The 23,276-nt window shown below is 38.8% G+C and overlaps 1 pseudogene; it reads left to right on the top strand.

Moving 5' to 3' along the window:
* Nucleotides 1–2,293: 2,293 nt before the first annotated feature.
* On the top strand, nucleotides 2,294–18,060 carry LOC130860981 (mitochondrial inner membrane protease subunit 1-like; annotated as a pseudogene).
* Nucleotides 18,061–23,276: the final 5,216 nt, after the last annotated feature.

Genomic DNA, 23,276 nt, shown 5'->3' with positions numbered 1-23,276 from the left:
AGCAGTGGTTAAGAATCCATCTGCCAATGCAGGGGACATGGATTTGATCCCTGGTCTGGCAAGATCCCACAAGCCGCAGAGCAGCTAAGCCCATGCACCACAACTACTGAGCCTGCACTCTAGAGCCCGTGAGCCACAACTAATGGGCCCATGCTCTGCAGCTACTGAAACCCCCACACCTAGAGGCCATGCTCTGCAACAAGAGAAGCCATTGCAATGAGAAGCCTGCACACCATAACGAAGAATAGTTCCTGCTCTCCAAAACTAGAGAAAGCCCACATGCAGCAACAGAGTCCCAACGCAGCCAATTAATTAATTAAATTAAAAAAGAGGAATAGTGGTCATTTTTATTTGAAATATGAATTACAATATCTAAAAGTTGCTTGCATTTATTTCATAATGTCAGAAAAGAAGCACTCATGATATACAAAAAAACACCAAAAATACCTACAGTGAAATATCACAGCACAATGTTACTCTTTTCCACCTGATTATTAATGCCAGTGAAAGCAGAAACAGAGCAGATGTACCTGAACTTTGCCCGGCATTTAGTTTATCCCAGTGCACATGTGCAGGAATATTTTATTTGCTTGCAAAATTTTATTTGCATCTATGTAGACAAGTTTGAATTTTAAAAAGAGCAGTATATAGGCACAACTTTTTATCATGGAAATGTTTATAAGCAATTTTTTGTTTTATTCATAAATAGTTCAGTATGTATTTCTAAAAGCTGGGAACATTTTTTTAAACATAGCAATACCATTATCACATCTTAAAGTAAATAACTCCCTAATGTCATAGAATGTCCACTCAGCATTTAAACTTCCCAATGTATTTCCCAGTAGTTCCAATGAAGACCCTAGTAAGCTCCACATACTGCAGTTAGTTGATGTGTCCTCTGAGTCTTTCAATCTATAGGTTCCCTTTTCATCTTTATTTTCCCCTGGCTTCTTCCTTTTATATTGAAATTGAACAATAAATGGGCCAGGAACTACTCTAGATGCTTAGTGGATATCATCATATTTATTTATCACCAGAACCCCTTACAAGTAGATATTATAATTACCTAGACACAAGATCAGGAAATGAAGGTTTAGAAAAATGAATACACCAGCAGTGGCAGAACGGAGTTTATATCCACGGACCTCCTTGACTCCAAAGCCCATGTTCTTTCCACTAGCAATGGCCTCCCAAGTCACCATGTACTTGGGCCTCCTTCAAAGCTCAAGACAACCTGTGTTTACTTTTGAAATGCTATCCAAGCAAATTTGAGCCCAAGCATCCCAGAAACCTGGGTTTCTGTCATGAATGCAGGAATGCGTGTCAAAACTTCTAACCACTTAGATATTTCCAATTAATATCCACAAAAACAACAGAAATTATGAAATGTCAGCTGAGTGATCATCCCCCAACCCGTAACTCCTGGTACCAGCTTTTAGCATTTCAGAGGTGAGAAGGAGGTGGAGAAGTTGTTGAGAATGGCCAGAGAGTGCTGTAAGGAGACAGAGATTCAAATGGCACCTCTCATACTTGCCTCCTTGTCCTCAAATTTTGCAGAGCTGGTAACTACTGAATGATGACTCTAAACATAATGAAAATCAAGCAGACTCCATTTTTCTCAAAAACAAAAGTGTCTTAAAACTTTGTAATAAAACAAGTTTAAAGCAGTTGCAATCTCTCAGACAGATATTATTTGGATCAGGGATTGCATTATTGACCAAAAAACAATCTCAAAAAAAAAAAATTAAGATATATCCAACAACACGTAAAAAAAAAAAAAAACTACAATTTTTGCAATTATTTAAAATAAAATAATACTCCAAGTGCTGTAAATGAGCATGTTTATCTTGTGTATTGATGTTTGCTATAATTGCACATAGAGGTTACAAACACTATAACCCTACTGAATCTCCATATTTACTATTCTTATACTTGTATTCAGTCTCCCAGATTTGGGTCTATCATTTTCACGTTACTTTTTCAGATATATGGTGAATGCCAACTTTATGCCCAAATAAAAGTTTATTTTATTCCTGTAGTCACTCAATACACATTTAATGAGTCAACCTTAGGCGACAGGTCCAATGTTAGATGTTAGATACTAGAGAGCTGATGATTAATAAGACAAGGTTACTGTCAATAAGTGGCTCAGCCCCATAGAGAAGCAACACGTAAAGGAACAAAGACAATATAATGCAATGAGTGCTGGGTGTATAAAATGCTACAGGGATGCATGAAAGGGAATATCAAATGCTGCCCAGAGTCTAGGAGGCCTTCACAGAGGAGACCATCCATGAACTGGGGGTTGAAGGATGACAATGACGATGATGAAGATGGTGGTGCCGGTGGTGTGGTGGCGGTGATAGCCGCTATCGTTACTAAGGGCCTATGAATGTGCTGTGTTTATATAATATCTCACTAAATCCTCACACTCATCCATCGAGATCAGCTTCGCCCACACTTTACAAAGGAAATAGCTGAGATCTAGGAAGTTAATTTTACCTAATCACACAAGAGATGGTGAAATCAAAGCTGTCTAACAAAACTTCCAGTTAAACCAAAACCTCTGGTTCCAACAATAGCTTCTTATACTAATACTCTCAGCCTCTCTGCCCAGAAGTTTGTCACGCGGACAGGTAAAAGAAGGACATCTCAGGCAGAGTGGGTGTCTACAAAGGCTTTGAAGTGAGGGACAGCAGTCCACAATCACAGAAAGTAGTGCCTGGTAGAGAGTAGAAAATGATTACAGTCTCTGCTAGAAGCTTTTCACTAATTATACAGAAAAATGTCATTTGAGTAAGTGACCTTTTACTGAGAGTGATTGGAGTGGATGATCAATAGAGTTCATTCACCATGAAGCTGAAAACTTAATATGTTACTTAATATATTATCTTTCTATCTTCTACAAGCTACTTTCAGGCATAAATCCATGACCAGGTTATATGGTTTACTCATTAAATAATGTATTTATTCATTTGACAAATTGAATAAATACATTTCTTGCATGTCTCTATGCCTAGGCAGACACTGCGCCAGGCACTGCAGAAAAGGAGGTAAAGGAGGCATGAAGCCTCCTCAGCAAGGCCATCACCTGGAGGAGGAAGTTGACATCTCAGCAAGCAGACAGCAAGCATAAGGGACCCATATGGTGGTGTCCTCACTTCCCTCAAATGATCCCCCTTTGGGCACAGTGGTGCTGCCTCCCACATGACTTCAGCCGGATGCACAAAATGCACCATGGTTTGAATTTAGAAGCTACTAAATTAAGAATCAGATTCACAAGGATGTAATAATCAGAATAACAGCAGACAAGAGCAAGTGGGAGGTGATTTTTCAGAATCTAATATTCTTTCTCTTTCATTAAGCCTCAGACAATTGTACCCATCAGGCCACAGCTGAAATATTTCAACTTTATGTCCACCAGGAATATACTTTTGCATGATATTACAGATAATACTGGCAAAGAAATGTTTGCTTTGGAAAAAAATGAAAGGAAAAAGAGAATGAAACCTTGTAATTATTTGTGTTTAAATGTTCCCACTTTTTAATTTTTATAAGCTAAAAGTTGCCTGGCTGGGTTTTGATTTCTAAGTGGAATAACAAGAGGATTAAACAATTGTTAACAATGTAGTATTTAGTTAAAGTAGATTAATAGATAATCTGATAGAAAAAATAGAAAATGAATAAACATCAAGGATACTAAAAGGCAGATGACTACAGTGATGATCAGGGGACAGCTGGCCGAAGGCTCTATAGTGGTGCTTTAAATGGAAGGTAGAAACTGTGGTCTCTCCCAGTAAAACACCATGTGCATATTCAGGGGCAAGACAAATGTGTATGAAGGCAGAGGACGTGAACAATGTGCTATGAGAAATGGAACCAAATATTCTCTAGGTCTTAAAATTCAGTGATTGCCCCCTCCTACCCACCTCCTTCTGTCTGGAGCCAAGGTAAATGGCATTCTCAGAGTGCATACTGTGCAGTTCCAAGTATAAAGCGGGTCTGCACTGATGTAAACATAAGACAGAGTGGAGGTTCCTCTCCATAGTGGTTCGTAAGGACACATGACTCTTACAAAGATTTGACAGTGGAGACCTAGCAGGGGAAGAAAAGAAGCAAAAGAGTGGGGAATTAGAGTAAATCTCTGTGGTTTAGAGCTTATGCTTTGATTCACATTTGTAATTAAACAGCCTCTGACCTATTCAAAAGCACCACTCCAGGAAAATCCCCTTCTCTGTCCTATATCATTAATTTTTCCTTGTCTATTGGTTGGATCATTTCCAACACATATGAACATGTTTTTTTCTTTATTGTCTTATAGGAATGTCCTCTCTGGAGTGTACTTCCCCCTTCAGCAACTGCCCATTTCTCTGTTCTCCTTTCCAGCAAAACTTCTTGAAAGATTTGACTATTCACTATTCACTATTCCTCCAGGTTTGTTACCACACTCTTGTTAGGCATTTGCCAACACCTCTCACCAAAACTACTTTTACAAGCTCATTAATGATCTCCATGTTGCTGAATACAATGATCAATGCTCAGTCATCCCACCTGGCATGTCAGCAACATCTGATACAATTGATAACATTCAATTTCTTGGAAATACTTTCTTCACTTGGAGTCCATGGCTACACACTGGATGCCTCCCTTACTGGTTTATCCTCTTCTCCAAGCCCAGTGCTTGGTTCTTGAACCTCTCATATTTCTCCACCCTCTCTCTTGAGACCTCATGGCATTAAATACTGCCGAGACCAGCTCCGCGACTCCGGGCGAATGATGGGTGCCGCAAGCTTAAAGAAACACAAACACAGATCTAAGAGAAAGATGGGACTGGGGGACTCAAGACCTCTAGGATCAAGAGCCCCGCTGATTCATCCCACGTTGCTTTTATTGAGCTCTCGGCATTCAGGAAGCAAGATAGTATAAGGTTCTCACACTCCCAGTTCTGTCCCACAATCAATGTTTTCTTTGAAGTAACCAAATTTCTTTTTTGTATATCTTTTTGCACAAAGGGCCTCACATGATTGAGGGCAGTGGTCTTTTGCAAGAACAGCAGAAGGACATTCAGTGCATGCGCAAGCAGCATTCTAACTTGCGCTGACCTGGCATTCCTAAGTCTGCACCCTTAGCTCCTCCGCTGCTCAAGCAGGACATCCTGCACCCAGTTGCTCAGCCCACATACTGTAATTACTTTTAGCCAAATTTTCTGTAACATTTTCAGGGCTTCAGAAAGACTTCTGAATGTTTTCCCACAAAATACCATCTCTGTTGACGGCTGCCATGCTGGACCTCTCCTCTGAAATCTTGTCTTATCTATCCAACCATCTACTCAGCAACTCTATCTGGATGTCTAAAAACATCTCAAAATTAACATGCCTTACACTGCACTTGATCTCCTTGCCACCATCGAATTTGGATCACCTATAATCTTTCCCATCTCAGTCAATGGCATCCATCCTTCTAATTGTTCAAGCCCCAAATCGCAGAATTTGTGTCTAATTTCCTCAAAGTGAGAGGGTTTTTTTTTTCTTTTCCCAAGAGAGGTCCTACTAAAATGTCTTGGATCCCTTTGAGGAAGGACTCAGTGCCACAAATACCACAAATCTTCCTTCCAGTCTTCCCCAAAGGGAATGTGACAATTTACCAGGGTCATTGTACACTATAGAAATGGAAATACCCAAACTTTTCTGGGGTTACTGAAGACTGGCTCTGAGTTGACACTCATTCCTGAGAACCCAAAATGCCACCGTGGCCTATGAGACCAAATGGGGACCTATGGAACTCAGGTGATAAATGTAATTTTGACCCAAGGCTTTCATGAACCCAGTGGAGGCAGAGACCCAATCTGTGATTATTTCCCTAATGCCTTAAGTTTTAATTGGAATCAACATTTTCAGGAACTGTCAGAATCCCCACAGGAAGGGCAGAATAAGGATGGTTAAGATCATAGACTCTGGAGATAGCTTGCCTGGGGTCAAATCCCATATATGACATGAATTGTGTGACCTTGGGCAAACTACTTTATTTAACTTCTCTGTGCTTCAGTTTCTGAATCTTAAAAATGAGATAGGACTATCCCTTAAAGGTGGTACGAGGATTAAATGAGTTAGTATTTGTCAAATGCCTATACATAGTAAGTGCTACATAAATGTTGCTTGAATAAATAAAATCCTTAATCCCTTCCTTTGCTTCACACGGTCCCTCAAATCGATCAGGAAATCCTTTTGGCTTTAGCTTCAAACCAGATCTAAAATTTGACTGCTTTACACTACACTGCCTCCCCCACCCTCAGTGCCACCACCACAGAGCTGGCCACCACCAATTCTTTCTGGATTATTACAGTAACCTCTTAACTGACCCATCTTAACCTCCATCACCTCTTAACCCCATCTCTTAGCAGTCTCTTCCGTATTCAGCCCACTGCACTCCACCCACACCAGCTGCTCCCAGGTCCTCCAGACTTGCTCTCATGTTAGTGCCTTTGTACTGGCTGTTTCCTCTCCTAGGATACTGTCACTCCAGTTATCCTCAGGTGTCAACACTCTTTGATGTTTTTCACAAGTGTCACCTTTCTAATAAAGCTCACTCTGATCATTCCTATTTAAACACAATTATGCCCCCATACATATTCCCACTACATCCGTACACACTCCTTATCCTGCTCTAATTTAATAGCATGCACCATTTTCTAAAAAGTATACAATTTATTGTATTTGCTACATCCCACAAAAGATCATGAAAACGTCCTAATGATTGAAGATCCACAAGATAGAAGGTACCTGAATCCCTGAGTCACTGCTTGAAGCAGAGTTGTCCAGAAGAACCTCCCAAGCAGCGACGTATGCACTGAACTTCCCAGGAGCAAGGACTGACTGCTTGCCAGGAGGTCCATCACCAGTTTGACGGAGCCCAGATTACTGCCTCCGCCTGGCTTTGCCATCATTCAAGAGCCTCCTCAGCTGCTCAGCTAATATCCCAGGGGTGAGTAGAGCCTTGCACAGGAAAAAGAAAGTAACAATAGTACCTACAGGACCCAGCAACCAGAGAAAGAAAAAGAAGCAGAATGCCCCAAACTGACAGCTTCTTATAAGCCAGAACTGCTGGAGAAGAAAGATGATAGCTTTAATTTTTGAACGAGATTTAAAAAATAATAATAACCATGGTGCTCAAAGAAATTCAGTTCTAATAAATGAAGTGAGAGGAAAAAAAAAAACAGACTGGAATTCAAAGAGTATTTTCTTTTTTCTTTCTTTTTCTTTTCTTTCTTTTTCTTTTTTTTTCCCCCTTTGCAAATTCCATAGGTGAACTGAAGGAGCTGCTATTTTCTGTTGGGGATTGAATTTGGGCCTGTATGATCAAGCAAAACATATCTCAACACAGAAAGTAAAAACACAAAGATAGAAATCATAAGAGAAAATTTTTAAAAGGGCTTGGAGGACAGATGCAGGGACCCAACATGTGAATAATGAAAGTTCCAAGGGCGGGAAAGGGAACAGATGTAAGAATGCATTAATTAAGGAAATAGAAGAAATTTTCCCTTGTTTGAAGAAAGACTCAAGCCTGAAAATTTAAAGTGCTCATTGAGTTCCGGGCATAATGGATGAAGAAAAACTTTTTTAAAAACCCAGTTGGGCATATCCAGGCTTCCCTAATTTCCTAGGCATATCCACATTCCTAAATTCAAGCATAAAGAAAACTTATGGGCTGTCACATATAAAAACTGTTTTACACACAAAGGAAAGGGCCAACACAAATAGAACTGAGGCACTAGACAGAAGACAGAAGAATTACCCCCATAGAACACTGACGGAGGAGGATGCCAAGCCCAAATCCGACTCCTCGCTGAGAAAGCCACCTGGGCAGGGTGAGAGAGGGGGTGGGCAAACATGTGGGAATCCACACATTCCATATAAGGTAATGCTTCTGGAAGGACTCTACGACAAGATAATCAAAACACAGTCCGCTGTAGGGTACAGGAAGTGAGGAAATAGCATGCATATGAGTCTCTGTCTCTCCACGCGCGCACGTGTGTGTGTGTGTGTGTGTGTGTGTGTGTGTGTACACAGTTTTCCACTTAGATGTACATATATTTAAACCTAAGTTGAAAATGATAGAACGCCTGGGAATTTGTAATATACGTGCTAAACAATGATCATAGAAAGAGAAGAAACATCCTACAGGGGAAAACCTAAAAATGTCTAAAAGTACTAAATGATCTCATGAATCCTTGGCAAGGGAGGAAGGAGCAAGTAGAGAAGGGAAGTAGAAGTTTTCTTAAGGTTTCGCCTAAGAAGCAAGTAGGGAAATGAAAGCATTATAAAGGTAAAAGAGGACAGCGAGAAAATAAAACACTTCCATGGAGAGATATGATCGGTACCTTGTTTTCGTATTGATAGCAGAGAAAGAAGTGGTTCAATAGAAGTAAACAAAATGGAAAAGTAATACCTAGAAGAGTGGGGAATGTGATAGAACCTCTACCTTTAATAAGGGAAAGGTAGGCAATTAATAGTACTTTGATCAACCCACCAAACTAAGCAGACAAAAGGAAAAACAACATAATATAAATAATATGCATGAGGTAAAATGACAGAAATAAAATCAAAAATATCTGTTTTCAGTTAAATGTGAATGGAATGGATTCATCTTTCAAAGACAAAGATTGTCAGATTGGACTTTTTTTAAAAAGTATATGTATCATTTTCAAAACACACTGAAAAAGTTTTTTTTTTTCTGATATTGGGAAGAAAGAAATATGTAAACAGATATCAGGAAAATGCATTTTATTTTTTTTTTTAGAAAAGGAAAGGAGGGAAAGCAGCATACAATTATAATTAGCAAAGCAGCATTTAAGATTAAAAGCATTAATCGGGGCAAGAGGAAGGTTATAAAACATAAAGGCACCATTTATGAAAAGGATGTAGCAGTCACAAATCTGTATCATCAAATGTCTAAAAAGCTAAATATATGAAGAAAACCATTAAAATCTTTGTAAAAAAATGATATATAAACCTTAACTTTATAGTGGGTTATTTTAATAATTACTTTTATTATATCACTTTTATATTTTTATTCCTGTGTTTAGTGTAGTTGGCCATGTTTATGCTTTGATAGAGACCCTTAGGTAAAGTTAATCTTAGAAGAAGGGTGCCTGCAGATACTAAGTTTACTTATAAAGATTCCAACCAGATCTGCTTGTTTTGAAAGCTGTTGATCTCCTTACCGCACTGCACTGACTCCCTTAGGGCCAAAGTGAACCCATCAGGGAGCCTCAGGGTCTACCAGGCAGATAGCTGAATGGAGAGCTCCTAGGGCTCTTCTGAGGGAATGTCCTGTGATTACTGGGGCAGCACAGCTCAGGCCATCCTTCCACTCTGGGCCTCCACCAGGACCATCTGAGGCTCACATGACAGCTCCACCCCTAATACTTTACCCCAGTGGGGTAAGAGGGGTGGGTGTCCTAAAAGGAGACCAGAAGTCCTCTCTGTCCTCTGCCAGCCACTCCCTAGATTCAGTTCTGGCACTTGGCAAACAGTCATCCGTCTTCAGTTTCAACAACAAACATGTTTTGAGCATGCAGTACGTACAAGACCCTGTTCTGGGCTTCTTTATTTAGGGCACTTTTTTCCCCAAGATTTCCCTCAGGTCTGGTGAATGAGCCAGAGTTCTAGGACTCATGTGTGACTCCCAAATGTACCACATTCTGGGGCTGTCTGGCAATGGTCCTTGAGGCAGTGCTGACCTATGACTTAGTTTCCATCAGGCTGAGGCAAAAATGACTGTATCAAGATTAATACAATAGAGTGAGTTTTTAGTGAAGCTAAATCTATTCCATTTAGACAAATGCTCTTTATCCTGATACTATGTCCTTCCTCTTTATAACTTAAAGTAGCCTTTCCTTTATGAAATGATAGCAGGTGACAGAGTTTGGTTTTTCTTTTTTTAATATTCTTACTTGAAAAATAAAACATTGACAACCCTATGAAGGTGCCCCCCCCCCCAATAATTTAATGTATGATGGATATAACCTGTATGACTCTGTGAATTCGGGATCTCTGTACTCTCTGGCTTCCTCTCTGAACTTCTTTTTCTGTGTGGGTATGAGGGATCTTAGTTCCCCAACCAGGAATCAAACCTGTGCCCCTTGCAGTGGAAGATCGGAGTCTTAATCACTGAACCACCAAGGAAGTCCCCCTCCCCCCTCTGTACTTCTAAGGACTATCGATGCTAAAAGGATATATTTTTGCAGTCACCTCTCACTCTTCAAATATATCTTGACCAGCAATGGAAATGCTCCAGTCACTCAAGGAACCAGATTTCCCCTGGAGGGATGGGAGCTACACAGTACAGAGTCCAGTCCTGAGAGGATGGAAGAACTCACTGCACTGCCAAGTGTCGAGAGCCTGATGGGGATGTCCCCACATTGCCAACCGATGTCATACGCTTGGGCCCCCCACATATTCTACTGGGGAAACTCATCATTAGCCAATGTCATTCTAAAAGAAAAGTTCTCAGATACACACATAGCAATCATCACAAATATGACAAAGTTGCCCTGAATCTGTCTTTAAAATTCAATAGAAAAAAGAATGAAAATTGGAGGTTATAATATTACCAATATTGAACCAAAGACAGAGAAGTACTGTTTTCATTTACATCATGCTCTTACCTTCCAAAATTTCAAAATGATTTCTGATGTTCTCTCCATCATTTAGTGATTAAAATTTGAGGAAGTTTACTTTCAGCCCAGGTTGAATCTGGCAGTTTGGCTCATTTGACACAGTGCTTCGCTTCTCTCCTCCACAGGAGACAGCATGGTGCAGGGAACTTTGGTCTGACTGACAGCAAGTATCTAAGTTTGAACTTTTTTTTTTAAGAGCTTTTATTGAGATACAATTGGCATACAATAAACTACATATATTTAAAGTGTACAATTTGATTTTTTTTTCTTTTTAGTAATGTATATATGGCAATCCCAATCTGCCAATTCATTCCCCCCCAACCCTCCCCACTTTCCCCACTTGGTGTCCATATGTTTGTTCTCTACATCTGTGTCTCTGTTTCTGCCTTGCAAACTGGTTGATTTCTACAACTTTCTATATTCCACATATAAGTGTTAATATACGATATTTGTTTTTCCCTTTCTGACTCACTTCACTCTGTATGACAGTCTCTAGGTCCATCCACGTCTCTACAAATGTCCTAATTTTGTTCCTTTTTACAGCTGAGTAATATTCCATTGTATATATATACCATTTCTTCTTTATCCATTCATCTGTTGATGGACATTTAGGTTGCTTCCATGTCTTGGCTATGGTGAATAGTGCTGCAATGAACATTGGGATGCATGTGTCTTTTTGAATTATGGTGTTCTCTGGGTATATGCCCAGTAGTGGGATTGCTGGGACATATGGTAACTATTTTCAGTTTTTCAAGGACGCTCCATAGAGTTCTCCATAGTGGCTGTATCAATTTACATTCCCACCAACAGGGCAAGAGTGTTCCCTTTTCTCCACACCTTCTCCAACTTTTACTGTTTGTAGTTTCTGATGATGCCCATTCTAACCGGTGTGAGGTGATATCTCATTGTAGTTTGGATTTGCATTTCTCTAATAATTAGTGATGTTGAGCAGCTTTTCATGTGCCTCTTGGCCATCCATATGTCTTCTTTGGAGAAATTCCTATTTAGATCTTCTGCCCATTTTTTGATTGGGTTGTTTGTTTTTTGATATTGAGCTGCATGACCTGTTTATATATTTTGGAGATTAATCTTTTGTCTGTTGATTCATTTGCAAATATTTTCTCCCATTCTGAGGATTGCCTTTTTATCTTGCTGGTAGTTTCCTTTCCTGTGTAGAAGCTTTTAAGTTTCATTAGGTCCTGCTTATTTATTTTTGTTTTTATTCCCATTACTCTAGGAGGTGGGTCAAAAAAGATCTTGCTGTGATTTATGTCAAAGAGTGTTCTTCCTATGTTTTCCTCTAGTAGTTTTATAGTGTCTGGACTTACATTTAGGGCTTTAATCCATTTTGAGTTTATTTTGTGTACGGAGTTAGGAAGTGTTCTAATTTCATTCTTTTACATGTAGCTGTCCAGTTTTCCCAGCACCACTTATTGAACAGGCTGTCTTTTCTCCATTATGTATCCTTGCCTCCTTTGTCATAGATTAGTTAACCATAGTCTTTCTGTCCTGGGCTTTCTATCCTGTTCCATTGATCTATATTTCTGTTTTTGTGCCAATACCATATTGTCTTGATCACTGTAGCTTTGTAGTATAGTCTGAAGTCAGGGAGTCTGATACCTCCAGCTCCATTTTTCCCCTCAAGATTGCTTTGACTATTCAGGGTCTTTTGTGTCTCCATACAAATTTTAGAATTTTTTTGTCCTAGTTCTCTAAAAAATGCCATTGGTAATTTGATAGGGATTGCATTGAATCTGTAAATTGCTTTGGGTAGTATAGTCATTTTCACAATCTTGATTCTTCCAATCCAAGAAAATGGTATATCCCTCCATCTGTTTGTGTCGTCTTTGATTTCTTTCATTAGTGTCTTATAGTTTTCTGAGTACAGGTCTTTTACCTCCTGAGGTTTATTCCTAGATATTTGATTCTTTTTGTTGCAGTGGTGAATGGGATTGTTTCCTAAATTTCTCTTTTTGATCTTTCATTGTCAGTGTATAGGAATGCAGGAGATTTCTGGGTGTTAATTTTGTATCCTGCAACTTTAGCAAATTCATTGATTAGCTCAAGTAGTTTTCTAGTGGCATCTTTGGGATTTTCTATGTATAGTATCATGTCATCTGTGAACAGTGACAGTTTTACTTCTTTTCAAATTTCAATTCGTTTTGAACAGATAGGATTAAGATGGCCGAGTAGGAGGACGTGCGCTCACTCCCTCTTGCAAGAGCACCAGAATTACAACTAACTACTGAACAATCATTGACAGAAAGACACTGGAACTCACCAAAAAAGACACCCAACATCCAGAGACAAAGGAGAAGCCACAATGAGATGGCAGGAGGGGCGCAAGCACGTTAAAATCAAATCCCATAAATGCTGGGTGGGTGACTCACAAACTGGAGAACAGTTATACTGCAGAAGTCCACCTGCTAAAGTGAGGATTCTGAGCCCCACATCAGGTTTCCCAACCTGAGAGTCCAGCAACGGGAGGAGGAATCCCCAGAGAATCAGACTCTGAAAGCCAGTGGAATTTGATTGCAGGACCTCCACAGGACTTGTGGAAACAGAGACTCCACTCTTGGAGGGCACACAAAAAAATGTGCTCTCCAGGACCCAGGGGGAAGGAGCAGTGATCCCATAAGAGACTGAACCAGACCTACCTGCTGGTGTTGGAGGGTTGCCTGCAGAGGTGGGGGGGGCAGCTGTGGTTCACTGAGGAGGCAGGGGCACTGGCAGCAGGGGTTTAGGGAAGTGCTTAGTGGTGTGAGCCCTTCCAGAGTCCACCATTAGCCCCACCAAAGAGCCTGTGGGCTCCAGCACTAGGTGGCCTCAGGCCAAACAACCAACAAGGTGTGAACACAGCCCCACCCATTAGCAGACAAGCAGATTAAAGTTTTACTGAGCTCCGCCCACCAAATTGGATTAAGCTTTACTGAGTTCCACCCACCCAGCCCTACCCACCATCAGTTCCTCCCATCAGGAAGCACACAGGAGGCTCCTAGATAGCTTCCTCCACAAGAAGGCAGACAGCAGTATCAAGCAGTATCAGCACTATTTTGTCTTGTGGAACTGAAAACCATAGCCACAGAAAAATAGAGAAAATGAAAAAGCAGAGGACTTTGTACCAGATGAAGGGACAGGAAAAAGCCCCAGAAAAACAACTAAATTAAGAGGAGATAGGCATGCTTACAGAAAAAGAATTCAGAATAATGATAGTGAAGATGATCCAGGACTTTGAAAAAAGATTGGATGCAAAGATCGAAAAGTTTACCAAAGACATAGAAGAATTAAAGAGCAAACAAACAGAGATATGCAACACAATCACTGAAATGAAAAATACACTAGAAGGAACCAATAGCAGATTAACTGAGGCAGAAGGGCGAATAAGTGACCTGGAAGACAGAATGATGATTGTCACTGATGCAGAAAAGAATAAAGAAAAAAGAATGAAAAGAACTGAAGACAGCCTAAGAGACCTCTGGGACAATGTTAAATGCACCAACATTCGCATTATAGGGGTCCCAGAAGGAGACGAGAGAGAGAAAGGACCTGAGAAAATATTGGAAGAGATTATAGTTGAGAACTTCCCTAACATGGGAAAGGAAATAGCTACCCAAGTCCAGGAAGTGCAGAGAGTCCCAGGCAGGATAAACCCAAGGAGAAACACGCCAAGACATATATTAGTCAAGCTGACAAAAATTAAAGACAGAGAAATGTTATTAAAAGTAACAAGGGAAAAACAACAAATAACACACAAGGGGACTCCCATAACGTTAACAGCTGATTTCTCAGCAGAAACTCTGCAAGCCAGAAGGGAGTGGCACAATATATTTCAAGTGATGAAAGGGAAGAACCTACCACCAAGAATACTCTATGGAGCAAAGATCTCATTCAGATTCGATGGAGAAATCAAAAGCTTTCCAGACAAGCAACAGCTAAGAGAATTCAGCACCACCAAACCAGCCCTACAACAAATGCTAAAGGAACTTCTCTAAGCAGGAAACATAAGAAAAGGACCTACAAAAACAAAAACAAAACAATTAAGAAAATGGTAATAGGAATATACATATCAATAATAACCTTGAATGTAAATGGACTAAATGTACCAACCAGAAGACACAGACTGGCTGAATGGATACAAAAACAAGACCCATATATATGCTGTCTCAAAGAGACCCACTTCAGATGTAGGGACACATACAGACTGAAAGTGAGGGGATGGAGAAAGATATTCCATGAAAATGAAAATCAAAAGAAAGCTGGAGTAGCAATACTCATATCAGATAAAATAGACTTTAAAATAAAAAATGTTACAAGAGACAAGAAAGGACATTACATAAAGATCAAGGGATCCATCCAAGAAGAGGAGATAACAATTATAAATATATATGCACCCAATATAGGAGCACCTCAATACATAAGGCAAATGCTAACAACTATGAAAGAGGAAATGCAAGGCAGAAATAGAGACACAGGTGTAGAGAACAAACACATGGACACCAAGTGGGGAAAGCGGGGAGGGCTGGGGGGGGAATGAATTGGGAGATTGGGACACCAAATTGTACACTCTAAATATATGCTATTTATTGTCTATTAAAAAAAAAAATCTTCCTCACCTCTTTCTTTCCTCCCCCAAGCCCCCTCCCCTCTGGCAAACACCTGTTTGTTCTCTGTATCTATGACTCTGTTTCTGTTTAGTTGTGTTTGTTCATTTGTTTGGTTTTATTAGAGTCCACATATGAGTAAAATCACACACAAAAAAATTTCAATTTGTTTTATTTCTTTTTCTTCTCTGATTGCTGTGGCAAGGACTTCCAAAACTATGTTGAATAGTAGTGGCAAGAGTGAACATCCTTGTCTTGTTCCTGATCTTAGAAGGAAAGCTTTCAGTTTTTTACCATTGAGAAGGATGTTTGCTGTGGGTTTGTCATATATGGCCTTCATTATGTTGTGGTAGGTTTCCTCTATGCCCACCTTCTAGAGAGTTTTTATCATAAATGGATGTTGGACTTTGTCAAAAGCTTTTTCTGCATCTATTGAGATGATCATGTGGTTTTTATCCTTCAATTTGTTAATATGGTGTATCACATTGATTGATTTGTGTATATTGAAGAATCCTTGCATTCCAGGGATAAACTCCACCTGATCATGGTGTATGATCCTTCTAATGTGTGAGTTTGAATATTTTTTATTAGCTATATTACTTTCAGCAAGCTTTTAACATCTCCAAGCCTCAGTTTCATCATTTGTAAAATGGGTATTATAAGACAAGCAGCACAGCTATAATATATTTGTTATAAAGTATTCAGGAGATGCTAGTAGTATTTTTTATCTAATTAGACTCTGAATTTTACTTTCAAATAAACTTACACAAGATACCTTTTTTTCTGTCTGTATTATTTTTCATAAAGCAACTGGGAGGGAGAGTTTAAATTTGCTTCTCCAAGTTTGTAAAGAATTACACAAATGAACCTGGAGTGAAAAGTCTTGTGCCAAATGTTTAGCCTGCTCATAATGCCACATACCCACAAATAAGAACTACAAGTGGTCTCAGCTTTCATTTCACACCACTGTCTCTTCAGCCAAGTAGTGACCTTAGCACTGTGCTTCAGTGCTGACTCGTTACTGACTCAGAGGTTTATAAATACCACTACTTGAATCATTTGGAGTTTTCTTTAATGGTCCCCTACTTCCCTCTTGAAGTTTCAATTAAACCTGACCCCACAAAAGGAATGATATCTGACTTCCCACATTAGTGGGGCTGCTAAGTCTCTATGATGTACATGATACATTTATAAGAAGGAACATTCTAAAAATAAGCTTAATGTATTCTCATCCAATTCACTAAATAACTGATGTAACTTGAAGACAGTAAGCTACACTCACCAGTTTTCTGTAACAGCTAAATGTCAGAAAGAAATAGAAATATTCTAAACTAGAATCCCACACTTAATTCCTTACAAAATAAGTTAGAATGCATACACTTTATAGAAAAAAGCTTTAAAATAATGTAAATATAATAACATTCAAAATCTAAGCCTCATTTGGTAGGAATGGTTAAAAAATAACATTCAGAAAGACAGCCAAGGTGCTGTGTTGAGAGTAGCCGAAATGTGATTGCCCGTACATAAAATCATTTCAGTAAGGAATTTACTTAAGGAATAGGGGCAAAGAATTATAGAATAATGCACAGGTCAACACTGTTACAGCCAACTCATCATCTACACTAGCAATGATGTACAGCAACAAAGATAATCCAACAATCTTTTATATTTGCTTTTGTACTATATTATTATTTGCAGTAGATTTATCTTCCCAATTATATTTAGAATTTGTCTCCCTTTTTGGATATGCATTACCTGATGGATGGGGAAACATACCCAATAGCACCCTCAAGGGCACAGAGACGCCAAGAAGATAAAATTTTGCCAGAGATAATCAACAAAACAAACTGTATGTAAGTGAGTAGGAGGTGAAGCATGGAATCCTGAGAGTGTGGAGGAGAATAAGGCCAAGCACGTTATTGATGGCTCTGCCATCATCAACCACCCCAGGTGGCCCAAGGAGAAGCATGGTTGCAAGCACACCTGCTCACTGCAGTCCCTCTCCTTTCCCTTAGGCACACAGCTCACCTCTTCAGAGCTGTCGTGGTTAGAGCATTGCGGAGGGCAGGCCTCATGAGAAAGCACCACCTGAGTCTGGGATGAGAGCCTCCTGGACTTCTCTAGGGCCAGAGAAATGCTGAAACCACACATCACCTAGATATGTTTTGAGACATGCTTTAGATGTTTCTTTCTAGAAGCCCTGCAACTACTCTAAAAATTGAATGTATTGTAGAATAGACTTACGGCCAATAGTGGTGGAGTCTACATAGAACTCTGCTTCATGGTCTTCTAGGAAAAACCTTTCATCATGTTGGCTACACTCTTCAGTATGACTGTAGCTCATTGTGCCCTTGAACTTGATGGTGGTGCTGTCATGTGTTCTGGACCATCAATGGAGCCTACAACTGAAAATTCAGACATTAAAATTTTTGCAAATTTGCAGAGAATCTTAGTTGTCATTTTGTGACATCCAAAATGCTGACATTGGGATTGCAAAAAGCCCAGGTGATCCAGAATCAAATATGTGTAGAAGAGTAATCGGTTGGGCAGGAGACAAAATCTTCAGCAATAGTCCATCGGGTGTCTTTAAAATCTACAGTCACGTGCCAGTGGATCATGCTTGGTTAGAAGGTGGTAGTTTACAGAATTCTACAGACTGCAGGTGCTGTGGACCTATTCAATGGGACTAATAAGAGGATGTGTCTCCTTTAAGGTTTGGCCTCTGAGTGCTTTGGATTTCTACCTGAAGGCCTTAATGGCCACAGATTTTATGAGAATTAGCAGGCATTTATTCTTTGACTTGCTTATTGTCTCCTGTTCAAGTGAATTTATTACTGCCACTGAAATCATATACTTACCAATTAAATACTTACTATTCAAAAACAAAAACAAAAAAACCCACAAGTACTCCCAAATTGGGAGGGGAGGGAGCAAGTCTAAAGAAAGCTAATATAAATCAATTGTCGATGAATGAGCTAAGCCACATGCTGAGAAGAAATTGCAAAGAAATCTTTCTGACTCTTAAGAAGGAGATGAATTGCAATTTATGCAAAAAATCTTCTTAATCTTTTAAATTCTGGGGATGGTAACAGTGGAACAACTACTTTCAAATCTCTCCCCAGACACAGACAAAATCATGAAAGTAAAATATAGGAAACAATTCCTCAGTACTGAAAGTAAGGCATGCTGTCAACAGACAAGGAAGATTATCTGACATATAAAGGATAAATAGGATCAGAAGATCTTACTAAAAACCAATTCAGTTTTCCCACCCCAGAAGTGCAGGGTTGCAGGAAGAGGGTAAAGCATAGCTTGAGAAGTTTCACTAGCAATCCCTATTAATGAGGGAGAAAGCTATACCCACCCTGTGTACTTGGAGTTAGAGGTCGGGCTGAACAAAATACCAAATGTAGAAAATCTGGCCTTTAGTACAATAACCAGCAAAGAGTGGAAACAAAACTTCTGAGACAAACGTATAGATTTCCTCCTTTCCTGACCCACATGTAAACCCCGTTCCCTCCCTACCCTATTCAAGCTACTGAATGATTGAGCGGATAACATTTTCCAACAGCATCCAACACTCCAGGTTATCCATGAGGAAAAATTCTTTTAAAAAACAGACTGGAGTCAGACAGCTTCTTTGCAACATTAAATGCCAAAAGAAAAGGGAATTATTAATTTTTAAGGGAAATAGCTATAACACTGAGTCAGTAACGAAAATAATATGGTAGTTATGTAACTCAGTAAAGTGTGTTTTTCATATAGAGATAACAGGAAAATCAAATATGCAAATCTTCAGAAAGTATACAACCTATATACTCTACTCAAAAAAAATGACTTGAGATTATGTACTAGTGGTCAAGAGGAGATGCAAATAAAGAAGTAACAGATGGAGATGCAGTGGTATGAAAGGCCCAGATACATGAACTAAAACACATAACCAAACCTAAATCACTGGGCAAATAAGGTTATAAAACAAAGTGCAAATATAATTCTTGAAAGAAAAGACAATGAATTTAAAAAGAATAACATTTTAACAATTCAGGAGTTATCTAAGAAAAATTCCCAAAGTATACCAACAGAAACCTGGAAATGTAAAGAAATGTTACCCCTAATAAACTTTTCATCTTAATAGATGATAGTCATTAGGTACTATTTCATATTAATAACCTGAGAAAGTTTGTACTTAAAGATTTAAAAGAAATCATTAGTGAAATTAAATGTTGACTTTAATTCACAACATTACTGAATCATATACTTATTTATATTTAAGAAAATGAATAAAGAAAAACCACAGACACTATATCAAGATAGAGAACAAAGGAAACAGAGAAAAGGCAGAAAACATGAAATGAGATAGGAAAAGTAATAAACATATGTTATAAAAATAAATGTAAAAGAAATAATCTCATCTATTAAAAGGAAAGACAATCGGTCAAAACACAAAATCCAACTATACATTGTCATTAAGAGATATACTAAAATTAAGTGACTCACAAAATTTAAGAAAAAAACAAAGAACAAAAAAAAAGTGTGTTATAGTGTAAACATCAAAGTAGAAATCAAGGGGGGGAAATTAGCTATAATAGAGTCACTGTTGTTAAGAACTGAAAGTTCACAATGAATATTATCTGTCATAAATGTATGTGTCAAATAACACACCCTAATATATATAGTTTAAAAGTTAAAATATAAAAGCCTCTGCAATTTTGGGGGAGAGTTTGAGGATAGGTGTTCACTCTTCTCTACATGTCTGATGTTTGAATTCACCTGCGAAGCCATCTCATCCTTGACTTTTATTTGCTGGAAGATTTTTTATCACAGTTTCAATTTCAGTGCTTGTGATTGGTCTGTTCATATTTTCTATTTCTTCCTGGTTCACAAAGGATCATAAGAGACTACTACAAGCAACTATATGTGAATAAAATGGATAACCTGGAAGAAACGGACAAATTCTCCCATCCAAGTACTAACCGGGCCCAACCCTGCTTAGCTTCCGAGATCAGATGAGATCCGGCACGTTCAGAGTGGTACGGCCGGAGACCGGACAAATTCTTAGAAAGGTACAACCTTACAAAATTGAGCCAAGGAAATCTTAAGAATACATTATTTCTTTCATAGTGTTCTTACCCTCCTACGCCAACAAATTTAGTCATTTCAATTATTGTATTTGCAATATTTCCTGGAAAAATCCTATTTATCATGGGTTCCACAAAGACACCACATGTCTGATGTAGAAGAAGACCAATTAGATATACTTCAAACTGCTGAGCACTGCCTGTCTTATGGCCAGTCCTCCCACCATGCTTGTGGGCTCTGCTTTCCAGATGACAGATAGTCCAGATCCCTTGGTTAGTGAAAACTTTTAGGTTCTAGGGTAGTGATTTCATGGTCTACATTCAATCCAGTGTTACTTTCTTCTTAAGGATAAGATACTGTGCCTTTTGTGTTTTACTACACTTAGAGTCTATTTCAGTTTGATTGTCCCCCTGGCACAGTTACAATGCTGCATGTTTCTTACTGTTCTTACTACAGGAAAAGAAAGCCTTGGCAGCAATCCGAAGATAGTGCCTAGTTTGGATGCATTCTAAGAGTGGAAGATGACTCTTTTCCTAATAATACTAGGAATAATAATAATAACCAGTAAATAGGAATAATAATATTGATAGCCAGTAATGCAATATAATGAACCATTTATTAACAACAGAAATATAATTATTAGAAGTAATAATGAAGTATGTATGTTGAATGAATGTACTAACAAACTTTATTTCTGATATTCAGTGGATACTGGAGTATGAAAGATGATGTGCTCCTTTTCTGTCTCTAGATGTCCCCTTGCTAGTCTAGGATGGCCCTTTGTCTTGGAGCCACTTTCACTGTCTAACAAGATGTGCTGGTGCTTGGCTTGTTGAGCACCTGAATAGTATGTGCACTTTCAACTTCTATTAGGAACATTCGCCTCTCATTTCTAGCTGGTAAAAACGTATAGCACAGAAGCTCTTCCCAGATGTAATAAGGGATAGTTGAATGAACCAATCAATTTTGATTTCTTATTTGTTTATCAACTTAAGTTTTTTTCCCTTTCTTTTTATAGTTTTGTATGATATAGTTTCAGAGGAATGTCCTTCTGGGGGGGAAAAAAATCCCCAGAAGATTAGCTCACTCACAGAGCTGAAAGGCTATTTTCCTTTAAGCATTATTCAAAAGAAACAAATTATCTTTAGAGAGCTAGGAGAATTTGCAGTGACCTCTCAGGCTGAATTTGTAGATGTTCATAGGAAGATTTCTAATTCTAAGCTATGCTGGTCTAATTTTTAATTTTAATAATTTTTTGTAGCATAATAAAATAAGATTTGTTTCAAAATATAATTACAGCTGCTCCTTGGTTAGCTGCAATTATGTATCAGAGCTGGATGTTATGTTTAACATCTATAGGCTCTATTTATTTGATTTTGCAATCCATATATGTAGAGTTAAAAAGAAAAAGTTCTACTGTTTGGACTTATATTAAGACTCTAGCTCATTCTCTGCCATCACAAATGGGAGTAATATCATTGAACATCTACTGGAAAAGAGACACTGAATTCTTCAAGTTCAAAGAAGACAATTTTAATAAGTATAGTAGATACCTTAGAAAAATAGAGGGCACACAAGTCCTAGAACAATTAGGGGCCTTCTGATTACTTGACATTTGGGGGAATTATTTCTACAAATACACATATGTTAGACTGCTTGATATTTACCCTCAAGTTGCTCAGGGTCTCTTCTCCCTTGAAACATTCTAGGACTACAAATTCTTCCTCTAAGTCAATAGGCAGATTTTTTTTCCTGACCGGAGAATAAGAATGATGTCTGTTTCTATAGAGGAGAATGGACAGGTTTACTGGCAGTCCCTCTATAATATTAGAGGTTCCTGGGCTCAGTGTTATTCGGCTGTGACACAGACTCACTGCGTGCATGAGCATTCACCTGGCCCTCCTCCACATCACCCCCATGGGTCGTGGTGGGGGAGGAGAACCAGCAAGAACCCAGTACTCATGCTGCCCACGGTGCTGTGACTGAAAACTGAATCATCCGGGCTCATGTCGCCTCCCTGGCCGCATCTCTGGAGGGGTAGTCAGTCAAACCAGCATCTCCAGTAGATGCTATTGCTTAGGAACTGCTTGACTGACACATGAAACTCTAGAGAAGACAGATCTAATGTAGAGTGATCAAAAGTAGCTCGATGGTTGTTTGGGACCAGGGTGGCGAGGACTTACTAAGAAGAAGGGAACCTTTGGAGATGGTGACTACATCCGTCAAAGTTCATCCTACTGGGCTTCCTAGGTGGCACAGTGGTTGGGAGTCCGCCTGCCAATGCAGGGGACGCTGGTTCGGTCCCTGCTCCAGGAGGATCCCACATGCCGCAGAGCAGCTAAGCCCGTGCGCCACAACTATAAAAATAAGAGAAGAAAAAAAAAAGTTCATCCTACTATAAACTTAAAATGTATGCCTCCTATTGTATGCAGAGTACACTTTAATAAAATGTGTTTTTCAAATACTTTGTCCTTAACCCTATCACTAGTATATGTCTGAGAGAATGTGTGAGTGGTAAGTAAAAATAACTCGCAAGTCAAAGGCAATATGCCATCATGGAGTATTCAACTGAAATGAGTTTGTCATCTTGAATAAGTCAAATACCTTCTCTTTGTCCAAATTATTTAGAAAGGTGAAGGAAAAGCTGTATGCTTCTTAAATTTTGACTAAACTAAAAAGCTGAGATTTAACATACCTACACTGAGCTCTTTGAAAAAGTTTCATTTAAAAATTAGAATTTATAGTCGTTGTATATACTTTTTAATTGTGAGTTTGCTTTCAGATAAACATGTTTCTGCTAAAAGTTACTTGAAAATACCTGTACTGCCTTCTAAAAATCTTAAAGCAAAATTAAACTTGGGAAAAACAACTCAAAATTTATGCAATGTTTTAATCTCAGCAACAGAAAAACAATAATA

Source organism: Hippopotamus amphibius, chromosome 9, assembly GCF_030028045.1.
Source record: "Hippopotamus amphibius kiboko isolate mHipAmp2 chromosome 9, mHipAmp2.hap2, whole genome shotgun sequence".
Lineage (NCBI taxonomy): Eukaryota > Metazoa > Chordata > Mammalia > Artiodactyla > Hippopotamidae > Hippopotamus > Hippopotamus amphibius.
Note: the sequence above shows the minus strand (reverse complement) of the source record. Positions and strands in the feature narration are given on the sequence as shown.